Source organism: Puma concolor, chromosome A1 (genome assembly GCF_028749965.1).
Source record: "Puma concolor isolate L17-30 chromosome A1, mPumCon1.1.hap2, whole genome shotgun sequence".
NCBI classification, from domain to species: domain Eukaryota; kingdom Metazoa; phylum Chordata; class Mammalia; order Carnivora; family Felidae; genus Puma; species Puma concolor.
The window spans coordinates 203,338,048-203,351,976 of NC_141667.1; the positions used below are offsets into that span (position 1 = coordinate 203,338,048).

The 13,929-nt window shown below is 33.9% G+C and overlaps 1 pseudogene; it reads left to right on the forward strand.

Annotated features, from left to right (window-relative positions):
* Positions 1–288: 288 nt before the first annotated feature.
* On the forward strand, positions 289–460 carry LOC112861913 (U2 spliceosomal RNA; annotated as a pseudogene).
* Positions 461–13,929: the final 13,469 nt, after the last annotated feature.

Here is a 13,929-nt window from a genome sequence, read left to right on the forward strand (position 1 = left end):
AGACTGAAATCTTGCATTTATGACAACATGGATGGACCTTGAAGGCATTATGCTTAATGAAATAAGGCAGACAAAAAGACAAAAACCATATGATCTCACTTATATGTAGAACCTAAAATAAACAAACAAACCTAAGCTCATAGACAGAGAGAACAGATTGGTGGTTGCCAGAGGCAGAGGGTTGGGGTGTGAGAAATGGTGAAGGGAGTGAAGGGTACAGTAATACAATAAGTAAGTCACTGGGATGTAATTTACAGCATGGTGACCATAATTAATAACTTTATTGTAATCGCTTCTCAGCCTTTTGGCTAAGATCAAGTGTAGTATCTGTTCTTATCAGTGTAATAACTTTATTGTATATCTTAAAGTTGCTGAGAAAGTAGATCTTAAGAGTTTTCATCACTCACACACAAATTCTGTAACTGTGGTGACCATTTTGCAATACATACAAATATCAAATTATGTGGTACAGCTAAAATTAACAAAACATTGTATGTCAATCATACCTTAATTTTAGAAAACCAGAAGCGTAACAAAAAAAGCTTTGAGATGTGAGATGCAACCAAACAATACTCACGGAAAAATTTATAGCTATAAAATTGACCCAATAAATAGACAATATTTTTCCTTTCTTTCCTAGATATTAGATAGCTAGGTAATTGCATAGTCACACCAGGGATAGTACCATAAACATCTTCAGGGGTCAAAGTATAATTGAGATATAATAATATGATCAACTTAACAGACGTCTGAGCCGAGAAACAAATTCCTAACCATTCTTAATGTCTTCAGTTAGCAGACTGCTTCAGTCCATTGACTTAACTCCCTTTGAATAAAAAAGACACCAAATACACTCAAGGAAGTACCTGAAATCATATCAGAAGTACATACCTTAAATTTTCCCTTAATCTTTTAAAGGCACCTCCTGCTATCTACCATAACGTACACAAGAGAAAAGGAAATGTCCAGGTATACATGAGATTATCAGACACCAATTTTGAGATGTTAATTTCATAGAAATAAGAATTACTGTCATCTACTTCTTGCAGGTGTTTTGTGAAGGTCAAGTGATAAATGGGAAAAAAGAGTTTCTTCACTGTAGGCCCAGGGTGTCCCTGCATTAATCCCAGAGTTAACACTTCACATACTTGGTTCTCAGTTGTAACTATAATTGCCATAACATATTAAGTCTCTAAACTGAAGGATAAGATCAATTACAAAGGAAAAAGCAAAATAAATGACCTGGCACAATTTACCCCACTCAAAATACAAGATTCCAAATAATAATGTAAAACATAAAATCCCAGAAATTAGTGACAGAATAAGAGACTATAAGGATTGACCAAAAAAAAAAAAAAAAAAAAAAATGATTCTCATTACACTTATAATGAATTTTCCAGGCTGAACTATATTGAATATGGTTACTTCTTAGAAATTAATGGCACACTATTAGAAACATATTAGGATGGTGTCCTCATACACAGATGCTTTTCTGGATGGACTTTCTCTTGGAGCAAAAACATTTCGCCTCTGGTTTATGGTATAGAACTATTATCTGAAAAATGTTTTTGTCTTCATCCCATAAATAGCACCATGACAGGATTTCCTTTAACAGCAAAAATAGTCAACCAAATAAAACTCACACAAGTAATAGACCCAATATCAAACCTATTCAATATAACTCTTATCCAAGAAATGTGTTTTGCTAAAAATGAAGCAGCAATGGGCTAATCGACTACATACTTCGTTCTAAGTAGAATGCTTTATGTAGGGATGTTGTAGTGAAAACGATGAGAGGAACAGGAAAAGGAAAAAACTAGAAGAGAAGCCAAATTAGAGAGGGTGGAGAATAGATAGTGGAATAGAAATAACCATTCTCCTTTTTGTGATAATCATAACCTTGCACTCAATGATAATTTTACCAATTATGGACACAACCATAAACAATATATTTTAGTTTAGACTATATCCGACTTTTACAGTATGGGTTTATTTTTTGTCTTGTGTCTTTTCCTTAATATTATTTTATGTGATTTTTCACGGTTGTTGCCTGTAACTGGAATTTGCTCATCCTTCTGTTGCCAAATAGTATCCTATTACATGAAGAGATTATATTTTTTTAAATCCATTTTGATGTGGGGAAAAAAATATATATATATTTTTTTTCACATTTTGGAACCATAATGGAAAGAAAGGATAGTATGAACAGTTGAGAACATATCTTAATTACATGAATACTTGAGTTTATTTAAGATATTTATGTAAGAGGGGGCCACAGGCTCTGGATATCTTTACTTACCTAGATAATGTTACATTATACCCAAAGAAGTTATACCAATTAATAGCAGAATAGTAAGAGTTGTCTTTGGTCTGTGAGCTCACTTTGGCATTGCCACCTGAGACTCTAGAATGTGCCTACTGTGATTACATTTTAATGGCCATTTTGATTTCCTGGAATATAATGTCATTAATAATTTTTCACACTTGGATTTACTGTATTTGTAGTAGCTTTTAAAGTCATTTGCCCATTCTTTAGAGTATATTTTAAAAAATTCTTTCATATATACTTCTTTCCATATTTTGATCACTTGCCATTTGTTGGTTCTACGTATTGAAAAATACATGTTGAAAATACCTTCCTACACACTTGGCTTTTTCACTCCCACATTTTGGCTTTTGCACATACTGTCACATTTTCATTCTCTTTTTGGCATATGGTGATTAACTTCTTAATTTTAATGTACTATCTTTTCCTTTAAGATTAATAGTAAAGAAAAGAATTTTTTAATTCTTTATTATGGTTTCATTAAGATAGTATCTTATAATATTTTTTTAACACTATAGTTTTGCTGTTTACAATGAATAACTGATTTACATGGAAGGGATTTATTTTATGGGCTGAGACAAGGACTCACTTTAATTTTTTAATGTTTATTTATTTTGAGAGAGAGAGAAAATGAGAGAGAGAGACAGAGAGAGAGAATGAATGAGAGAGAGAGATTGAGCAGAGGAAAGGCAGAGAGAGAGAATCCCAAGCGGGCTCCATGTTGTCAACTCAGAGTCTGATGTGGGGTTTGAACCCATGAACAGTGAGATCATGACCTGAGTCAAAACCAAGAGTCAGACGCTTAACTGACTGAGCCACGCAGATGCCCCCATTTTAATTTTGTAATGCATTCCCACTATGATTTGAAAAGTCTACCTTTTGAACGGAACTGGAGAGTGTTATGCTAAGTGAAATAAGCCATACAGAGAAAGACAGATACCATATGGTTTCACTCTTATGTGGATCCTGAGAAATTTAACAGGAACCCATGGGTGAGGGGAAGAAAAAGAAAAAAAGAGAGAGGTTAGAGTAGGAGAGAGCCAAAGCATAAGAGACTCTTAAAAAATGAGAACTGAGGGCTGATGGGGGATGGGAGGGAGGGGAGCGTGGGTGATGGGTATTGAAGAGGGCATCTTTTGGGATGAACACTGGGTGTTGTATGGAAACCAATTTGACAATAAATTTCATGTATTAAAAAAAAAAGTCTACCTTTACCCATTTTCCTCAGCGTTACTTCTGTCACCTATCTATGAATCTGTAGGTTTGTTTCTGTGTGCACAAGACTATTACATGGATCACTACATATGTGACAATATATTATAGAGCATGGCTTCATAAAAAGTCCTATTATTTCTAAAACAAATTCTCCATTTCCTTTACCCCTCCTTTTTTAGATTGGCCACTTGTTTGTCTTCAGTGTCAACTTAGTTCTAGGATTATTGGTCTCTCCTATTGTTCCAATTGGTATCAAACCCAAGGACTAGGCAAAATATGAGGGAACTGTTCTAAGGTTCTCATTGGAGTCTCTTCTCTCTGGTAGTGGAGGTGTGGTTGAAGTGAATTGAGAATTCTCACTTGGATGAGTAAAGGAATTGACTCTTGCGTGCAGTTATGGAAGGTGGGTCAGGAGACATCTATACTTTGAAGCAGCACACTACTGTTATAAGCTGTTTCTGTCTTCATTATCTTAGTGTTTTGTAACGTAGGGTAGCCGTGAGCAAATTCTTGGTTCCTCATTTCTCCGCTTACCCCATTTTGCAAATTAGATAACTGAATTCATTTCAGTCTTAGTCCTAAAGTACACAGATTAGTTTCTATCTTAAAGACAATGTTGAAAAATATGTTTTCTTAGGTACTTTAAACTGATGTTTTTAAATGAACGTATGCACGTACATAAATTGCACAAGGCCCTTTGCATATCTGTCCTTCTGAAAAACAATCTTTAGAAATTGCTTTATTATACAAGGAACATTTGGGCCCAAAAAATTGCTTTTATTTAAGCATTGATACTTTTATGGTGAAATAATCCATGTATTTGTTCTCTTCAGTATATCCTTTGGCATTTTAATTATCATCCACGTCCCAAGAAGGTACACAACAGTAGTTAGTACACAACAGTAATTAATATAATGGTACAATCATATAGAATAAATGTAAGGTAACCAGATTGTTCCTGTTTTTGGACATTTTAGAAATGTATAAGAAAATCCATAAATTATTATGTGGTCTATTGAATGTAAATCTTTCAGAATCCAACTGTTATCAATGTGAGAATTATTGTAGTCTTTGTACTTTCATTTCTTAAAGAATACAATGCATACTAAAATAGAGCAGACAAAATTGCTAATTTTGCCAAATTGGCTATTATCTATATATTGATTATACCACAAACTCAGTTTCCTTTTTACTGGGTAAAAACATTATATTCTGGAAAGCATATTTTTCACCCTGAAAGTAAGTCAAAATATGCAAACTCAGTATATATTTCTAACTAGGGATCTATCAAAATCATCCATGGGACACCTATATTATAAACCACTAATATAAACATTTTGTTATCAATGTCAGCTTTTATCTCCCTGAAAATAGTCATCTTCTTGAGTCAGAATGCTCTGTTACATTGCATCTTTTTAAAGTCTTGGATCGAATAGAAATACCATTTTAACATATTTCATATTTTAACCTGCCTGGGCTCAAAATGTGCTCATTTCTAGGGAAGAAAACTATAAATAATCTTCTGACTTTTTTACAAGGTTTTAAATCAACCACATGCAGAAAGCTGATAAGTAAGGGGAACAGAATAAATTGCAATCCTATTATGTTCTTTTTTTTTTTTAGTACACATTTCCTGGTAGATTGTTTATGATGTGTTATCTCCTGTTCCCAAACTGTCAAAATGGTGAGTAGAGATACACGGTGTGACTTCCACTGACTTTAACAGGAGTGGCTGGGCGATTTTTGACGTGCCAGTCATCTGGTTACACAGACAATAGGATTAGCCAAAGTGGCTCCTGATATGACAAATGAAGGAGATGAATTTCTCATTCTAATTCTGCTTATGTCAAATGAGTTTACATGCAGAAAATAGTCAAAATCATGATATTTTTGAATTCACATTAAATCTACATTATATTTTTAAAAATCACATGGATTTTCATAGACTCTGACTAAAGAACAATCACTTAGGGAATAATTATTCTTTAAGAACTCTGAAATCATTTTTTAGGCAAAAAGAATCAACTAAAAAGGTAGAATTTGTTCAAATTTTAATGACAAAATTTCATACACAAAGATAAACATTAAATGTGAATACTAAAGTCAACTATAAACCAATCATTTCGTTCAGTTAAAATTAAGAATTACATACTACGTAGTATACAGTTACTTGTAGCATGTGATGCATGGAATGTAATGTGATACCAGGGAATGTATATGAACTTTGGATTCAGGGTTTGGTTCCAATCCACACTGCCAGCACTATACTATACGTGTGGTACCGGTCAAGTTCCTTATCCTTCCTGAATTAAATTTCTTCACTTGTAAGTGGTAATGACATCACCTATTATACAGAGTTATGAAAGTTACACAAAATTAAACTGACTGATGAGTTCAAGTCACCTTGTTCTTACTGGTAGTAGATGCTCAATATATTTGCTTTTTCCTCTCAGTGCCATATGTATTATGATACCTTTTTACTCCTTTTCAAATCTCACACACATATCTTATTTCATTTTAACAATCAACCAGCTATATTTTATTAAACTATTATATCTGTTGGGGGGAACTAAAATTTAGAAAAGTTAAGTCACTTACTCAAATATCATACTCCAGATGTGGAGTTAGGTTCTAGGATATAGCAATTAAAAAAAAAAAAGAAAAAAAAAAAGGACTAAATAATATGCTTATAATGTAGCAGGGAAACTAGCTTAAAACAAATAATTAGAAAAACAATTAATTAATGTTATAATTGATGTGATCAGTATGGATCCAGCTACTAAGAAAAAGAAAGTGGGGTTTGATACTAAAGCAGCTTACTTATTTATTTTACAGAACCTAACTAGACACAGGTGATACACGGCCATGCAGTGACTCCACAGTGGAATGACTGTCCCATATTCCCTCCATCTTTCTGTTCTATAATTCACAGCATTTCCTTTCAGACTGGAAGGACATGGAAAATTACAAAGAGTAAAACTTCTTTCCCTCAGTCAACTAACAGGAAAGAAAAGAGAAAAACCCTGAATCCCTATTAATCATTTAGACAAACAAAAAATCACAAATTTCAAATTAATGGTGCAAAAGATATGTCATCTAAAGTGCAATAATACCATATTAAACACATCACTTTGTCTGTGAATATAATTTATGCTATTTTAAAAATGTTCCAGCTCATATTGTCTCAGATAAGTGATCAGTGCATTACTTTCCTACTGCCGCTGTATAAAGTTAGCACAAACTTAAAGTAGCTTAAGACAACATAAAGTAGCATTCTATAGTTCTAGAGGTCAGAAGGTTAAAGTGGGTCTTGAGGTATGTTTTCATTCTCAAAGCTCTTAGGGGAGAATCCATTACCTTGCCTTTCTAGCTTCTGGATATTGTCTGAATTCCTTGGTTCATGGCCCCACTCTCCAATTTCAAAGCCAGTAGCAAAACATCTTCCAACCTTCCTCTCTCTGTGACCTCTCTTTCTGTCTTCACATTTCCTTCTCTATTAAGCCTCTCTCTTTCATCTTTCAAAGATCTTTGTGATTATATTAGGCTCACTTGGGTGATCCAGGATCATCTCTCCATCTTAAGGCCCTTACTTAATCATATCCTCAAAGTTTTTTTTTTTTCCTATCCATCTAAGATACTATACTCATGGTTTCCAGAAATTAGAACATAGACATCTGGGGGTGGAGGACTAATAGTCTATTTACCACATGAAGTGAATTACACATCTGAACTTAATTTAACATATGAAGTGTGTAATAAAGAGTCTACATATCCAAACTTAGCCCAACAATTACACAGTTCTCCATTCAACAAATTGAATGTTGTCTTAGATTTATGTCTCATTCCTTGCTTTACTAAATCTTGAAACATCCTCTTGGTAAAATTCATCTATTATTTATTTATTTAAGTTTTTTTTAGGAATAAAAAAATTCAAATTCTATCTTGTTACATGCTTTTCGATAAAGCACATAATTTTGTTATTTTGAGAGAAAAATATAGTTGAATGTCCTGTAATTAACATATTGATATTGCTTCAACTGAGACAGAAATGCTTATGTCTGCCACAAGGGTTTCTCTAAAGTACCCACTCCAATATAAAAGTTTATATATTCATTACAATTCACAAACTCTTATAGAGTAGAGCAAAGCCTATTGGACCTTAAATTTATCTCCATTATATTTTTTCAATACTAAAAGAGGTTATAAAATGTTAGACTATAAAGTTATTTGCACAATGACTTAATCCTGCCCAGACCTCATGATATTCTTCATCTAAGTGATTCCTCACAATTGGAATCTGCTTAGTTCTAGGACCCAACATGCATAGTTAGTTGCTCAACTCATAACACAGGTTAATCTCATTACTCATTGTTGACTATCCATTGAAAAACTATTTTTGGAAAAACTAATGAAAATACCACATGTGCAAATAATTTTTAAAAGTTTAATCATTCATGGGTGACCTGTCTTAAGCTGTGAATCCTGCACTTAAAATAGTATGTGAGACATTACAATATGTAGGTTTTGAAAGCTGAGCAATTCCACAGGGCTATAATAAACACTAATTGCTTTGCAGTTTCCAGAAAACATATGTAAATAATAATGCTAAAATGGTTTACAGTTTTTCAACAATTATTCCATAGATGACTAGCCACATAAAAAATTTTTTTAACTTAACTTTATTTTCCATTTAATCTATTTCATCTTTCTTTAAACCTAAGCTAAACTTCATATTTATCTCTCCTGAAGCAAAATAAACTTAAAATGGTAAAATATATTTAACTCAGAGTTTAGGTGGAATGAGAGTGGAAAAGAAAGAAATGTAAAGAAAATGATATTTAAGTTGAGAATTCCCTAGACAATAATAAAATTTAAATTAAAGTTTATATCACTTTGTTCTACCTGAACTCCATTGGGAGATATAAAACTCTTCATATACATAAGGACATGCAACATTATTCATGATATTTTTCTGCCTAAAGAAAAGTATATAGACAATACATGGGCAAAATGGTGAAGCACCCACCATAAATTAGAAAATCAGGAATATTTATTGCAAGGTAGCACATAAAAGATATATGCTGCAGGCATTGCTCTAAATATATAACTCATTTTAATATCAGACTCCCAGGTTATAAAAGAAAATAGAAAGAAATTATATATTGTGTATAGAACTCTTTCTTCATTCATTCATTCATTTTAATGAACATTCATCGAAGAAGGACTACCTAGATGTTAAGCACTGCTCTAGGTGCCAAATGAAACAAAGAAGTTTATGACTCAATTGGTGAAATATAAAATAAATAAGTAAACAAAATAATCAAAAGATAATTACAAATTTGGATAAGGTCACTGAAAATGAACAAGGCTAGTGAGCCAGGGAAAGAATTACATAATATAAAGTTGTAGAATTTACGCTGAAACCAGACAGTGCATAATTACCTAGACGATAGCAGACTGTAACATTGCAAATGGTATTCTTATATTTGAAGAAATGTGGTCGAAGTAAATAGAAAACATACATGGAAACTAGAGAAGGAGAGTCCCTAAGATGAAATGTGGCATTTGTTACCTAATAGCTCCAGTAGAGAATCAATGAATCTTGCTGTTAGTACTGAAGTCTCTGCAGAAGGGCATAGTTTTTTTTTTTCATAATGTCAGCTCCATATTTGTTTTTCTCTCACTCATACCCTCAGAATAATTCTGAGCATAGAAGAGTTAAAAATAAATATATGCAAAATAAATAATAAAAGAATGTTTTACTGTGGTCTTAATGAACTCTTCCTCAAAATTCCTAATTCCATGTTGTGTATAACCTAAGCTCATCAAGCAATCTTCCATATGGTGCTTCAGATTTGTCTTATGAAGAGAAAAATTATCGTTTCCTGTCAATAAGTTTTCTCACAGAAAAGATTTACTCATTTGGCTTAGAGCTTAAACATTTTTTATTGGGTTAGTACGAATCAACTCCCCCAAAATTAATCGACACTTGTACCTTGGGAAACTACAAAATTTGATGAACACTTTACTGTACAAGATACAAACGCTATTCTTAAGAGAAAACGCAAAGTGTCCTAAATGACCCTATTTTATCATAAGTTTAAACATCAAGTTTTGAAGGGAAGACATCCCCTCACTATTGGTAGCAGGTACTTCCAGTATTCTCAAGCATTTATTAATACTAAACCTGAATTACAACATTATGAACACTGACGACCTCATCTACTGTCTATACCCATGACACTACATATGCAGAATATGATCTACTCTGTTTCTTTACAACTTCTATAAGGATCTGATCAAATATAAATATTTGATAAAGTTGTGAGAAAAAGGCTAATTTGGGCAAAAAAATACTCTGTGTAATTGAGAATCTATTCATGGTATATAAGAAAAGGTGACATATCATGGACTTGAATAAGAATTTGGATGATGATAGCTAGCATTTTACAGGGCTTTCAAGTGCATTCCCATATATCATTTGGTCTTAACAAACTCCATATAGTAGTCAGGATACAAGATATTATGCACATTTACAGATGATGAAACTAGTACTCAGATTTATAATGAGTGTTTTTAGAGTGCAGTAATACAGGGAACAAAACAGCAGATTGGAAAAGGCACAAGTTTTGAATTTGATAGTTCTATGTTGAAAGCACAGCTGATAAACCTAATTAGCCATGTGGCTTCATCAACTTGTCTTCTCAGAGTTTACTTTTTAACTCTCACCTCTGGATTAGAGGTAATAATACCTTTCCTTATTTGTTTGCTAGGAACATAAGAGGTAAGACAAGTATAGACTTGGCACATTAGAGTCATTTATTAAATGCTCATTGCCTTTATTATTAATCATATTCTGAATATTGTTATTAACTCAGAACCTTCATTTTATATGAGATGTTCCTTAATTAAGAAATAAAAGGTAAAGACAAAACAAATTCCCATTTTCTCACTTTGGACATACCAAAAAATAATATGCAACATAATTCTTTCATTCACTATATTTTAACAGCATTACTGACGTATAATTTATGTACAATAAACTGCACATTGAATGTTGACAATTTGGTCATTTGATTTATGAAATCATCACTGCAATGAAGAGAATGAAGATATCTGCCAAATTCTAATTTGGCATTAATTCTAAAAACATTATATGCAGCTAATATAATAATGTTTTTCCATAGGAATTATATTACCACTTTCACTTGACTCACGTCATTTCTTTTTTTTTTATGTCATTTCTTCTAAACTGAATTAGACTTTACATTCTTATTATCTATTCCACACAAATTCTACCTGATTATCTAATATATGAACACACACCCACACCCAATTGTTTGAAGATGTTAAAAACACTGTTGTATCATGTTTAACAGACATCTCTACAGTGACCTGAGTAGTACAGACAATTCTGAAAAATAAAAAGTGTGGTCACAGGCATTTCAAGACTGATGCACTGACTTCTTTATCATGCCATCAGATACCCAACCTTAGGAGGTACTTCTGTTTTTAAGCCTGTTAATCTATTGTCACAAGTTGGCTGCTGTACTTCTAGGCAATGCAAGAAATTTGCAAAAGGGGGAATTGGAATCACCTGTGATTCCTGAGTCATGCTTTTCCTTTCATTAGGAAAGCAAAAAGTTAACTAAAAACTACCAATGTACTTTCTTTTGGGACTAATTAGCTAGAAATGGGTCTTAGGGACACCTCTGAATACAGGGAGTAGGAGAAAATGAGTTCCCAGCAAAGGAGAAAAAGAATGTCATGGTTGGATTAGGTCGATAATGATGCGACAATTGCACAGGAACAGTCCCATACTGAAAAGATGTTGGATCTTCTAACAATAAATAAGGAATGGAAAATAGAGACAAAATTGGCATGTCTGTCACAGTTATACTGTATCTCTATGTGAAATCTAGGATTCATGAGAAGATGAAGTCATAGAGTATTCAAAATGAGGCTTGACTTTTTCTAATACAATCATAACTGTTAACTACTATGGAGTATGAGAAACATGACACATAAGTACTTAAGAAAAAAGGATTTTAAAGCATAAAAGAAAATTGCTATTAGTAGAAACAATATAATTAAAATTTTAAGAGGAAATATGTGAAATATATGAAGAAAGTGTTAAAGTGACATTTTTTACAGAAAAGGAATAAAACATCATAATACCTCTTCAAAAGTAAATAAAGTAAAACACGATTTTGTTAATATAGCCTCACAGAGTATTAGACAGAGAAAAGTCCCTTGTTTCTATTCTAAGACCAAAGCAATTTTTTTCTTTTTTTTTCTTTTTAATATGAAATTTATTGTCAAATTGGTTTCCATACAACACCCAGTGCTCATCCCAACAGGTGCCCTCCTCAATACCCATCACCCACCCTCCCCTCCCTCCCACCCCCCATCAACCCTCAGTTTGTTCTCAGTTTTTTTTTTTTAATTTTTTTTCAACGTTTTTTATTTATTTTTGGGACAGAGAGAGAGCATGAACGGGGGAGGGGCAGAGAGAGAGGGAGACACAGAATCGGAAACAGGCTCCAGGCTCCGAGCCATCAGCCCAGAGCCTGACGCGGGGCTCGAACTCACGGACCGCGAGATGGTGACCTGGCTGAAGTCGGAGGCATAACCGACTGCGCCACCCAGGCACCCCTGTTCTCAGTTTTTAAGAGTCTCTTATGCTTTGGCTCCCTCCCTCTCTACCCTCTTTTTTTTTTCTTCCCCTCCCCCATGGACTTCTGTTAAGTTTCTCAGGATCCACATAAGAGTGGAAACATATGGTATCTGTCTTTCTCTGTATCACATTTCACTTAGCATAACACTCTCCAGTTCCAACCACATTGCTACAAAGGGCCATATTTCATTCTTTCTCATTGCCACGTAGTACTCCATTGTGTATATAAACCACAATTTGTTTATCCATTCGTCAGTTGATGGACATTTAGGCTCTTTCCATAATTTGGCTATTGTTGAAAGTGCTCTATAAACATTGGGGTACAAGTGCCCCTGTGCAGAAGCACTCCTGTATCCCTTGGGTAAATTCCTAGCAGTACTATTTCTGGGTCATAGGGTAGATCTATTTTTAATTTTCTGAGGAACCTCCACACTGTTTTCCAGAGCTGGTGCACCAGTTTGTATTTTCACCAACACTGCAAGAGGGTTCCCGTTTCTCCACATCCTCTCCAGCACCTATAGTCTCCTGATTTGTTCATTTAAGCCTCTGACTGGCATGAGGTAATATCTGAGTGTGGTTTTGATTTGTATTTCCCTGATGAGGAGCGACGTTGAGCATCTTTTCATGTGCCTGTTGGCCATCCGGATGTCTTCTTTAGATAAGTGTCTATTCATGTTTTCTGCCCATTTCTTCACCGGGTTATTTGTTTTTTGGGTGTGGAGTTTGGTGAGCTCTTTATAGATTTTGGATACTAGCCCTTTGTCTGAAATGTCATTTGCAAATATCTTTTCCCATTCCGTTAGTTGCCTTTTAGTTTTGTTGATTGTTTCCATTGCTGTGCAGAAGATTTTTATCTTCATGAGGTGCCAATAGTTCACTTTTGCTTTTAATTCCCTTGCCTTTGGGGATGTGTCAAGTAAGAAATTGCTGTGGCTGAGGTCAGAGAGGTTTTTTTTTTCCTGCTTTCTACTCTAGGGTTTTGATGCTTTCCTGTCTCACATTCAGGTCTTTCATCCATTTTGAGTTTATTTTTGTGAATGGTGTGAGAAAGTGGTCTGGTTTCAACCTTCTGCATGTTGCTGTCCAGTTCTCCCAGCACCATTTGTTAAAGAGACTGTCTTTTTTCCATTGGATATTCTTTCCTGCTTTGTCAAAGATTAGTTGGCCATGTGTTTGTGGGTCTAGTTCTGGGGTTTCTATTCTATTCCATTGGTCTATGTGTCTGTTTTTGTACCAATACCATGCTGTCTTGATGATGACAGCTTTGTAGTAGAGGCTAAAGTCTGGGATTGTGATGCCTCCTGCTTTGGTCTTTTTCTTCAAAATTACTTTGGCTATTCGGGGCCTTTTGTGGTTCCATATGAATTTTAGGATTGCTTGTTCTAGTTTCGAGAAGAATGCTGGTGCAATTTTTATTGGGATTGCATTGAATGTGTAGATAGCTTTGGGTAGTATTGACATTTTGACAATATTTATTCTTCCAACCCATGAGCACGGAATGTTTTTCCATTTCTTTATATCTTCTTCAATTTCCTGCATAAGATTTCTATAGTTTTTAGCATACAATCTTTTACATCTTTGGTTAGGTTTATTCCTAGGTATTTTATGCTTCTTGGTGCAATTGTGAATGAGATCAGTTTCTTTGTCTTTCTGTTGCTTCATTATTAGTGTAGAAGAATGCAACTGATTTCTGTACATTAATTTTGTATCC